The sequence below is a fragment of the Gossypium hirsutum genome, chromosome A09 (assembly GCF_007990345.1).
Source record: "Gossypium hirsutum isolate 1008001.06 chromosome A09, Gossypium_hirsutum_v2.1, whole genome shotgun sequence".
Taxonomy (NCBI): Eukaryota; Viridiplantae; Streptophyta; class Magnoliopsida; order Malvales; family Malvaceae; genus Gossypium; species Gossypium hirsutum.
In genome coordinates this window covers 10344694-10355667 of record NC_053432.1, presented here as the reverse complement: position 1 = coordinate 10355667, position 10974 = coordinate 10344694, and the positions used below count along the sequence as shown (strand labels likewise).

At 38.3% G+C, this 10974-nt stretch overlaps 1 non-coding gene across 1 annotated transcript; it reads left to right on the top strand.

Moving 5' to 3' along the window:
• Positions 1 to 10845: 10845 nt before the first annotated feature.
• On the top strand, positions 10846 to 10952 carry LOC121207364 (small nucleolar RNA R71). The gene has a single exon (XR_005902454.1). It is a non-coding gene; the product is annotated as a small nucleolar RNA R71 (small nucleolar RNA).
• Positions 10953 to 10974: the final 22 nt, after the last annotated feature.

Below are 10974 nucleotides of genomic sequence, written 5' to 3'. Positions count from 1 at the left end.
TTATGGTGGCTATGGTCATGGTCAAGCAGGACATGGCAGTCGTGAAGGGGTGTTTGTTTATTCTTGAGTAGCTCCCATCGACTGAACCTTTTGAAACTGCGATGCCATCAGTAATGTTTAAGGGATTTATATTTATAGGGTTGTTAGGGTTAGTAATAATGAATTAACTAGATAAAATAAAATTCAAATTAAACTAATAAAAGTCTTGGAAGAAAATGATAAATAAAGTCCAAAAGAAATGCAAAAATAAAAATAAACTAAAACGATAAACAATTTAAAAATTAAATGGACTTAAAAGTCCTCGCCGACAGCTGGATCCTGTGGTGGTGGTTTTGGAGGTGATATGTGAAAATGTTGGCAAAATTGTTGTAAAGTAGCCTCAATGCTGTTCAATCGCTGAGTGCAATATTGCTCAAAGCGATGAAGGTGGTCTGAAACTTCAAATAGTGAAGCAGCCGCATGAACTGGCTGGTGTCTCGGTGGTGGCTGAAAAGGTGGCTCGTCTTGAACTGAAGGGATATCATCAAGAATATCCTCGTCGTCATCTTTATCGGTGGCTCGTGCAAGTCGATACTGAGGAGGGTTGAACCCATGCCAACGCTCAATCATTCGCATATGAAGCATACTTTGGATACCCTGTGGGGACATCTGGCCAATGAGATTGAGAGATGAAGACTGTGCTATCGCATTCAGAAGCCTAAAATAGTACGTTAGACGAGTCACATATGGGCTGATACTGATGGCTCCTTTTCGGTGTCATTCTATCTGATGGCGAATAGCAAGGGCGATGAAGTACACAAGATCAAAGATATGCCCTCTCCTCATACTCCACAAGAAGTAGGCGTCGTGAGTGTTGACAACTCCAGTGCTCTCTCACCTCCCCATTAATGTGTGTGCTAAAAGGGCATAGAGATAGCGCAGAGGTGGAGGTAATACTGATGCCTTTGAACGACTAGGATCATAAACACCTGTAGCAGGTTGGAGGTCGCTCCAGCACACCGAAGGTGGATGATGAATGTGACGGTGGAGGCTGGGAAAGATGTCGGTGTCCAGGAACTCGTCCATATAGAGTCCCAAGGCAGCTCCAAATTCGGGGACACTCAACTGACATACTAGACCGCCAAGGCAGAATTGAACTGTCCCTGGGTCGTCATGTTCCGCCATCACCGTCTGTAACTGGAAAGTCGAGCCTATTTCAAGGTAAATTCTAGATATGTCAGCTCGATGATGTCAAAGAATCGGTTCCACGGAGTAGTGGCTAGGAGGGCTCGAACCGAATCGGCTAGATGGACCTACTCTAGTGTGGTTCAATCAATGCAACGGCCCACACCTAGGGTTCAGGCCCGTAGTATCTGGAATAGTTCCTTCTGGGGTCCCGGTGGAAATTGGAGGAATGGGTGCCATATCTCGTTAGTAGGACCCCAGGAGGATGCTGCTCCTTTTCGCTTCTTCGAGGCAGGGACAAATGTCTTCTTGCCTCTAGTGTTTGTCATAGTGTGCCTACGAATAAAAAATGAAGTTATTAATAGAAATAATCCCCAAGAATAGCATGGATAAGTATGAAAATAGGTTGAAACTAAATAGAAATACTTCATAACCACATCCCAATTGGGAGACATATCAAATCATTTTTAGCAATAGGAATAGGAGAATAGTGCCAAACGAAATACCTAGTGAATAATATAGACAACTTATATTGGACATCAAACCAGTAAATTGGTGAGGAAACAATGCATATGTGGATGATAATATGGAATATGGTGTGGGTAAAGCATGAAGGCATGAAATCCATGGAAACACAAGAATGACTGAATGTATTATAATGCATAGGGTAAGTTTGACTAAAATGGTAAAATACTAAATAAGAACAAAGAGCATAAACAAGAATATCATTAGAAGTGTGAAGATTAATCAAAAACAGTCAAATAAAACATGAGATAACATAAAATTAGTAAGAGAAATGAAGATAATAGAGAGGAAAGAATAGACAAATGCAATAGTGCTTGGTTAAGGGAGGAGGTTGGTCATCCGAGGAGTGGATGAAGAAGTGGCCGGCGACGTGTGGTGGTTGTGCAACGATGAGGTGTGGGGTGAGTGGTTGGGTTTGTTTGAGGAAGAGGATTTCGGAGGGGGAAGTGAGTGATGAGGGGAAAAGAAAGGAAAAGGGGAGTTGTGGATGAAGGGAAAGGGTTTGAATAATGAGAAGGGGAAGAAAAAGAAAAGAGGAAGAAGGATAGCTGGAGGAAGAAGATGATGAACAGTAAAGGGAATAGGGAAGAAATTAGGGTTAGGGGTAATTTAAAAGGGGGCCATGGTTGTGTGAGCCCCATATTGGGCCACATGGCCGTGGCCCACGCCCGTGTGATAGTCTCTCAGCCCGTGCTTTTCGTGTTCTTGTAGTCAGGTTCGCACAAGGACCACTGGATACGCCCGTGTGCCCAGGTCGTGTGGTACGCACAGTTGAATCGCGCGTTCGTTTGCTTCTCCCACTCCTGTGTTAGATCCTCCACGCCCGTGTCTCAGGTTTAAGCTTATGGGTTGATGTCTAAGTCAGTGTCGCACACGGCCACATCACATGGCCATGTGGTGCTCCCTTCGTTTCTCCTACGCCCATGTCTCATCCAACACGCTCGTGTCCATTAGTCAGGATTGTGCACTGCCCTTAAGCACGACCGTGGCGTTCACCCGTGTTCTATCCTGACTTTGTTTATTGATTCAATTTTTGGGCAAGTCCTCACACGGCCTCATGCATGCCCATGTCTCAGGCCGTGTGTCTCCTACAGTCGCCTCGCACAGCTGTGGTGTTTTATCGGAGGCCGTGTCTCTATTGAATTTTTGTGAAAATTAAGGTGCAGTTTTACCACAGTCTAGGACACGTCTGTGTCCCTTAATCGTGGGATTCACACAGCCATATCGCATGATCGTAGCTCCTTTGTCGCAGCCCGTGTGCCTCTGTTTGGGAAAAAACGAGAGTCCTGTTTCAGCACGGCCTTGGCCACGCCCGTGGGCCAGGCCGTGTTCGCCCCTGTCAAATGTCAAAATTTCCCGCAGTTAAACTATGAACAGTTAAAGAAAAATTAAACCCTATTTAGTGAGGTTAGTGCTTGGGTTGCCTCCCAAGAAACGCTTAAGTCTAAGCTCGACTTTACCTTGTGGGTATATTTAGGGAAGTTTGTGGAGTCGTAGCTCCTCTCTATCGTCTTTAAAATTCTCACCGTTATAAAGTTTGAGACGATGTCCATTTACCTTGAAAGTGCCTTGTGATGGGTGACTTACCTCTACTGTGCCATATGGAAAGATAGTTTCGACTACGAAAGGACCTGACCATCGTGATTTAAGCTTCCCAGGAAATAATTTGAGCCTCGAGTTATATAACAAGATAAGATCTCCAACTTCAAATTGCTTACGTTGCCTTAAACGAGCGACGTGGCGGCGCTTCATTGCTTCCTTGTATAGGCGTGAATTTTCATATGCATTGATTCGCCACTCATCTAACTCATTTAACTGCATCAACCTATTTTCACCTACAAGTTTGAGATTAAGGTTTAGAAACTTTATAGCCCAGAATGCCTTGTGTTCTAGCTCAAATGGTAGATGACAACTTTTTCCATAAACAAGTCTGTAAGGTGATGTCCCTATGGGGCTCTTAAAAGTAGTTTTATAAGCCCATAAAGCATCATCTACTTTCATTGCCCAATCCTTCCTGTTTGATTCTACTGTCTTTTCTAGGATACGTTTAAGCTCTCGGTTTGCTACTTCGACTTGTCCACTAGTTTGAGAATGGTAAGGGGTAGCTGTTCTGTGGTGAACTCCGTATTTCTTAAAGGTCTTATCAAATTGGGCGTTACAAAAATGAGTACCCCTATCACTGATAATTGCTCTAGGTGTCCCAAATCGAGTGAAGAGTTTCTTAAGGAATCGTACTACCACTCGAGCATCATTAGTAGGTAGAGCTTGGGCTTTCACCCATTTGGACATATAATCGACGGCTACTAAGATGTATTTATTCCCAAATGAACTAGGGAATGGACCCATAAAGTCGATACCCCATATATCAAATATTTCACATGAGAGCATGCACATTTGGGACATTTCATCACGTTTGGAGATATTACATGTTCGTTGGCATTTATCGCAAGTAGCAACATACATGTTGGCGTCTTTGAATAGTGTAGGCCAATAAAACCTAATTCGAGTGTTTTATGTGCGGTCTTATTTCCACTGTAATGTCCTCCAGCCGGTCCTGAGTGGCAATGTTCCAATATTTTAATTACTTCTAACATTGTAACGCATCTTCTAATGACTTAATCTACACATATACGAAAAAGGAAAGGGTCTTTCCAAAAGTAGTTTTTCACATCAGTAAAGAATCACTTCTTTTGCTGATGTGTCAATCCTTTTGGGGTAATGTTAGCGGCTAAAAAATTCGCAATGTCTGCAAACCAAGGTACCTCAGAATCAAATATAGCAAAAAATTATTCTTCAGGGAACGAATTATTTATTTCAACTTCATCTAGCTCTTTGGTACTTGAACTTTCAAGCCTGGAAAAATGATCAGCCACGAGATTTTCAACTCCTTTCTTATCCTGAATCTCCAAGTCAAATTCCTGCAGTAACAGAATCCATCAGATCAGTCGAGGTTTTGCATCAGTCTTAGTCAAAAGGTAGCGAAGAGCAGAATGGTCAGTGTAAACGACAACTGTAGACAATATTAGATATGGCCTAAATTTATCGAATGCAAAAACCACAGCTAGCAGCTCTTTCTCCGTGGTGTTGTAGTTTTCTTGTGCGGCTGTCAAAGTTTTGCTGGCATAATAGATTGGTCTAAAATGCTTGTCTCTTCGTTGTCTCAAAACTGCACCTACTGTAGAATCACTCGCATTGCACATTAGTTCGAAAGGTAAATTCCAATCAGGTGCGATTATAATTGGAGCATTAATCAATTTATCCTTTAAAGTATTAAATGCTTCTAAACATTCCTGATCGAAATTAAAGGGCACATCTTTTTCTAGTAATTTAGTCAAAGGCTTAGCTATTTTAAAAAATTCTTTAATAAATCTTCTATAAAACCCAACACGTCTTAAAAAGCTTCTAATAGCCTTGACCGAACTAGGGGGAGGTAGTTTTTCAATGGTTTCAATTTTAGATCTATCAACCTCAATCCCTTTACTAGAAATTTTATGTCCTAACACAATACCTTCTTGAACCATAAAGTGACATTTTTCCCAGTTAAGTACAAGGTTCGTTTCCTCACATCTTATTAGAACTCGTTCTAAATTTTTAAGGCAAAGATGGAAAGAGTTACCGAATACTGAAAAGTCATCCATCAATACCTCCATGATGTCTTCTACGAGTTCATCAAAAATGGCCATCATGCAACGCTGAAAAGTAGCAGGAGCATTACATAATCCAAAAGGCATTCTACGATAAGCAAACGTACCGTATGGACATGTAAATGTCATATTTTCTTGATCTTCAGGAGCTATTGGGATTTGAAAATAACTAGAGAGTTCGTCTAAAAAGCAGTAGTACATGTGCCCTAATAATCTTTCCAACATTTGGTCAATGAATGACAGGGGAAAGTGATCTTTTCTCGTGGCATCATTCAGCTTTCTATAGTCAATGCAAACTCTCCAACTTGTGACTGTCCTTGTTGGGATTAATTCATTTTTTCTCATTGGCTACAACAGTCATGCCTCCTTTCTTAGGGACAACCTGCATTGGACTTACCCAAGAACTGTCAGAAATAGGATAAATAATTCTAGCATCTAGGAGTTTAATTACCTCAGCTTTAAGAACTTCTTTCATGTTGGGGTTCACTCGTCTTTGAGCTTGCACACATGGCTTATATTCATCTTCCATTAAAATTTTGTGGGTGCAAAAAAAAGGGCTGATCCCTTTAATGTCAGAAATTTTCCAAGCTATGACCCTTTTATGCTCTCTTAATACTTGGAGTAACTCCTCTTTCTCCTTGGGTTGTAAGTTAGAAGCAATAATCACTGGTAATTTAGAATTATTTCCAAGGAATGCGTATTCCAAGTGATTTGGCAATTGTTTAAGTTCCAATTTAGGAGGTTCTTCAATAGAGGGTTTTTGCTTAAGTTCATCGTTTACCTTAATACCATCATGTTCTGCTTGTATTGGGAAGGGTTCATTGAAATTTAGTTTATTTTTTTATCTTACCTATCTCAGAATCATCATCAGCCACCTCCTCTCCTTGGGCAAGACACAGTTCCAACGTGTCCTTATGTACGATTTCCTGAAAAGAATCTTGAGTAGCATGATCAATAGAGTCAATAAAATAACATGAGTCGTCCTGTGCCCAAGAAAATCTCATGGCATCATAAATTTTAAAAATAATCTCCTTGTCATCTACTCTAAGTACCAGTTTACCATCACCCACATCAATAACAACCCTAGCAGTGGCTAAAAATAGACGACCTAAGATTAGAGGTACTTCAACATCTTCATCCATGTAACATCTCAAAATAGGGCCTAAATGGAATAGTGGTTATGAAACCACAAATCTGAGATAGAAAAGTTTATTTCAATTAATTTTTATGATTTACCGAGTGATTAGATGCATGTGTTAGAGTATTGATAAGAAATTTTATAGATTGCATGTTTAATTTGCCTATTAGGGTTTATTTGCAGAAGTTGTTGTAACAGCCCGATTAGGGCCTAAACGGAACGATGGTTTTAGAACAACGAATTCGAAGTCGAAAAATTTATTCCGGTTAAGTTTTAAGGTTTATTTATTGATTAAAATATTATGTAAAAATATCGTTAAGTAATTTTACTGATAAAGTGCTTAATTGGACTTTTAGGACTAAATTGAAAAAGTTGCAAAATATGTGCTCTAATTCATAAGTACTTGATTGAAATGGAGGTTTGAAGAGGAGGTCCTTAAATGGTAATTAGACCATTATATTTCGTTTGGACAAAAATGGGCATGAATAGGACAAAATTTTAAAGAAATCCTTAAGGGCATTTTAGTCATTTGATAATTAAAAGAAATAAAAAGGGAAAATAAAGCCAAAATTGAGTCATTTTTTTCATGGAGGCCGAAATTAGCATGGGGGAAGCCATGGCTAGGGTTTTCAAGGTTTCCAAGCTCAATAGTAAGTCCGTTCTAGCCCCGTTTTTCAAGTTCTTTACGATTTTGGAATCCTAGTAACTTGATTAAGCTTATTCTAGCAATAATTTAAGCTAAGGTTCATATTTGGAAAAATACCCATAGGTGAAATATGTTTATTTTAATGTTTTATGGTAGAATATGAAGGCTGAAATTATGTTAAACAACTTTTGCTAAGCGGTTTTAAGCAAAAATGAGTAAAACGGCTTAATCGGTAAAAGTTGTTATTGTTCATAACTATGTGTTAGAGTGAGAATTTGATGTTTCCATAGAAGGGAAAAATGATCAGCATGTCATAAAACATAAGAATAAGGGATGAAGTTTAATTCCCGAGCCTAGGGCCAAAAGTGTAAATATGCAAAAGTTTAGGGGCAAAATTGTATTTTTGCCAAAGTTTGAGTTAAGGACTGTTTTGAATAGTACATTAATTAAATAAGTAAAATATGATGTTTTAGATCCCGAAAAACGAGATTTGAATCTAGAATGGGAGAAAAATCAAAAATCGAGAAAGTTGGTAAAATGGCCGTTTTAGTATCGAGGTAAGTTCATATGTATAATAAGCATTAATTTATGCATGTTTTAATGTAAAATTGATATATTTACTATGATTGCCGAGGTGTTGAAAGTAAGTATAATTATGATGATTTAAATGTTCAATATTAATTCGACATTGAAATGAGAAAGTATGTAAGTTTGTATGTAAATAATACATTATCTTTATTATGTTTTTGTATTTCAGCATATTTTATGTATTGTAGCTGATTTTTGAATCATAATTGACTATTGGAAGTATGGAATCAAGTATTAGAAAGAGAGAGAAATCCCGGTTGAACCTTCAGAAAGATTGGATGATACAGATGGTATGTAGCTAGGTCACATGTATGGTGCTGAGTGCACATCATGTGTACAAGAGAGCTACGAGACATTATGATGTAGCTAGGTCGCATGGGTGATACTATGTGTACACCATGTAGACAAGAGAGCTACGGGATATATGTAGCTAGGTCGCATGCGTGGTTCCAGGTGAAGGACACCATGTAGACAAGAGAGCTACGAATAAACTGGCTAGGTCACATGGGTGGTACTAAGTGTTCACCATGTGTACAAGAGAGCCAAAATTATGTGTACAATCGAGCTAGGTCACATGAGTGGTGCTAAGTGAAGGCCACTATGTGTACAAGAGAGCTTCGATTTTAAAGGTGGACTGTGTGCGATACCATCACGTATCTGTTATTATCCCGAAGTGTTCAACTGGGAAATTGATTAAATGAAATTGTGTATGACTTTCTGATGATAAGTGTAAGTATATATGTGTCTAACTTATGAGCAATATGCTCGATATGTGATTGGAAATTGGAAAGATTGTTATGGGAAAGTGATGAATACAATTGAAGTGTGAAAGATCAAAATTGACAATAAAACTGTCCTGGATAGTTGCAGTGACGTATCTAAAAATTTACGAAAAATAGTAGAAATTGAATCAGAGACTGAATGAGATATCAAATTCGACCTTAATGAGTCTATTTTCATATAACAGAAACAGAGCAAGTAAAGGAATTCTATATTATGAGATATTTAAGTTTTTGAGAGACTGGTTTAGAATGACTACGTAATCCCCTATTTTGACTTGGAAAAATCATTAAAAATTTTACAAAAATAATTATGGGATATAATTTATATGCTTGAAATCCTTAATGAGTCTAGTTTCAAATTAAATAAACAATAACATCCTTTGAATTCTGTACGAGGAGAAAATTGATTCGTAGTGAAGAGTGGTCAGAACAGTTGAGCAGTGAAACAGGGGTAAATTCAATGAATAAACTGTACTAATTGGCTAGACCAAAAATTTTGAAAATTTTATGCTAAGAATATATGTGAATCTAGTTTCAAGGAAAATTAACGCTTTGTAATTTGGAGTTCTGTAGCTCCAGAAATAAATAATTTATTTTCTAGTACTCTGCTAGACAGCTTATTTTGAACCTGTTTATGATTGTAATAGTGAAATATGTGTGTTTGTGATGTGTCGCAGATGTTAGCTCGAGTTGGAGGTCGCCGGAGGTTAAATCACACTATCAAACTATTGATCGATATATAAAAGTTTTAAAGTATTTTAAGTCTTTGGCATGTATGGAGACTCGTTTAATTGTTATTAAGTTGCTAGGAATTGGCTTAAAATACTGACCTATGTTATTTGAAGGTCTCTATTGTATGAAGTCATTTAATGTAGATAGTCTTGATTATGTTATTAATTATAAATCGGTTTTTATATGATGATTAGTTATTAAGTCCGGTAATGCCTCGTACCTTGTTCTAGCGTCAAACACAAGTAAGGGGTGTTACAATCCATGTCAAGCACAACGAAATCAACAGGGAATATAAATTTATCTACTTTTACAAGTACGTCATCTATAATACCCCTAGGATATTTAACAGATCTATCAGTTAGTTGAATACTCATCCTAGTGGGTTTAGGTTCCCCAAGACCAAGTTGTTTAAACATTTTATATGGCATCAGATTAATGCTAGCGCCTAAATTAGCTAGTGCCTTATCAACATTCAAACTACCAATTAAGTAGGGAATAGTAAAACTTCATGGATCTTTCAATTTGGTTGGCAGTTTATTTTGGAGTATGGTCGAGCACTCCTCGTTAAGTTCCACTGTAGATAAGTCTTCAAACTTCCTTTTATTCGTTAGAAGCTCCTTTAAAAATTTTGTATATGTAGGCATCTGCGATATAGCTTCAACAAAAGGTAAGTTAATATGAAGTTCTTTAAAAAGTTCAAGAAATTTACCGAATTGTGCATCCATGCAGTCTTTCTTCAACTTTGCTGGATATGGGATTGGTGGTTTGTATTCCTTTGGCATCGGATTGTCATTGTTTTTGGGTTTTTCCTCCTCTCCTTTTGCTCTGTCAGCTTCTGGTGGTGGCTTCTTTTCAGATTCAGCTAACACTTTCCCACTCCTTAGTGTAACTGCTTTCACATGTTCTTTTGGATTCAGTTCGATGTTACTAGGTAGACTTCCTGGTGGTCTCTCAAAAATCATCTTAGCCAACTGTCCAGTTTGATTCTCGAGCCCTTGGATCAATGTTTGCTGATTTTTAAATGCAGTTTCAGTGTTCTGAAAACGGGTTTCCACTACTAAAATAAATTTTGTCATCATCTCCTCAAGGTTTGGCTTTTTCTTTTGCTGGTAACGTTGTTGTTGGAAACCTGGAGGGGGTGGTGGTCTCTGATTCCCTTAACCTCCCCATGAGAAATTTGGGTGGTTCCTCCAACCTGCATTGTAAGTATTACTATAAGGATTATTTTGAGTTCAAGAGTTATTACCTATATAATTCATTTGTTCATTCTCCATGTTGTGGCCATAGAATGGGTATTCTGAATTGCTCGTTCCACCTCCACTTGCATCGCACTGTATTACTGGATGAACCTATGAAGAACCAAGTAAACCATCAATTTTGCTATTCAAAAGTTCTACCTGATTAGAGAGCATAATAACCGAATCGATGTTAAAAACGTTGGCTGCTTTCGTCGGCTTTGTCCTCATGATTTGCCACTGATAATTTTTCAATGACATCTCTTCTATAAATTCATAGTCCTCTTCAGGTGTCTTATTATTAATAGTTCCATCAGCAACTACGCCAATCATCTGTCTAGTCGAAGGATTTAGGCCGTTGTAAAAAGTTTGAACCTGTAGCCAAAGTGGTAGCCCATGATGAGGGCACCTTCTCAATAGATCCTTGTATCTCTCCCATGCATCGTAAAGTGTTTCTAAATCCATCTGTACAAAAGAAGAAATATCATTCCGTAATTTAGCTGTTTTAGCCAGTGAAAAA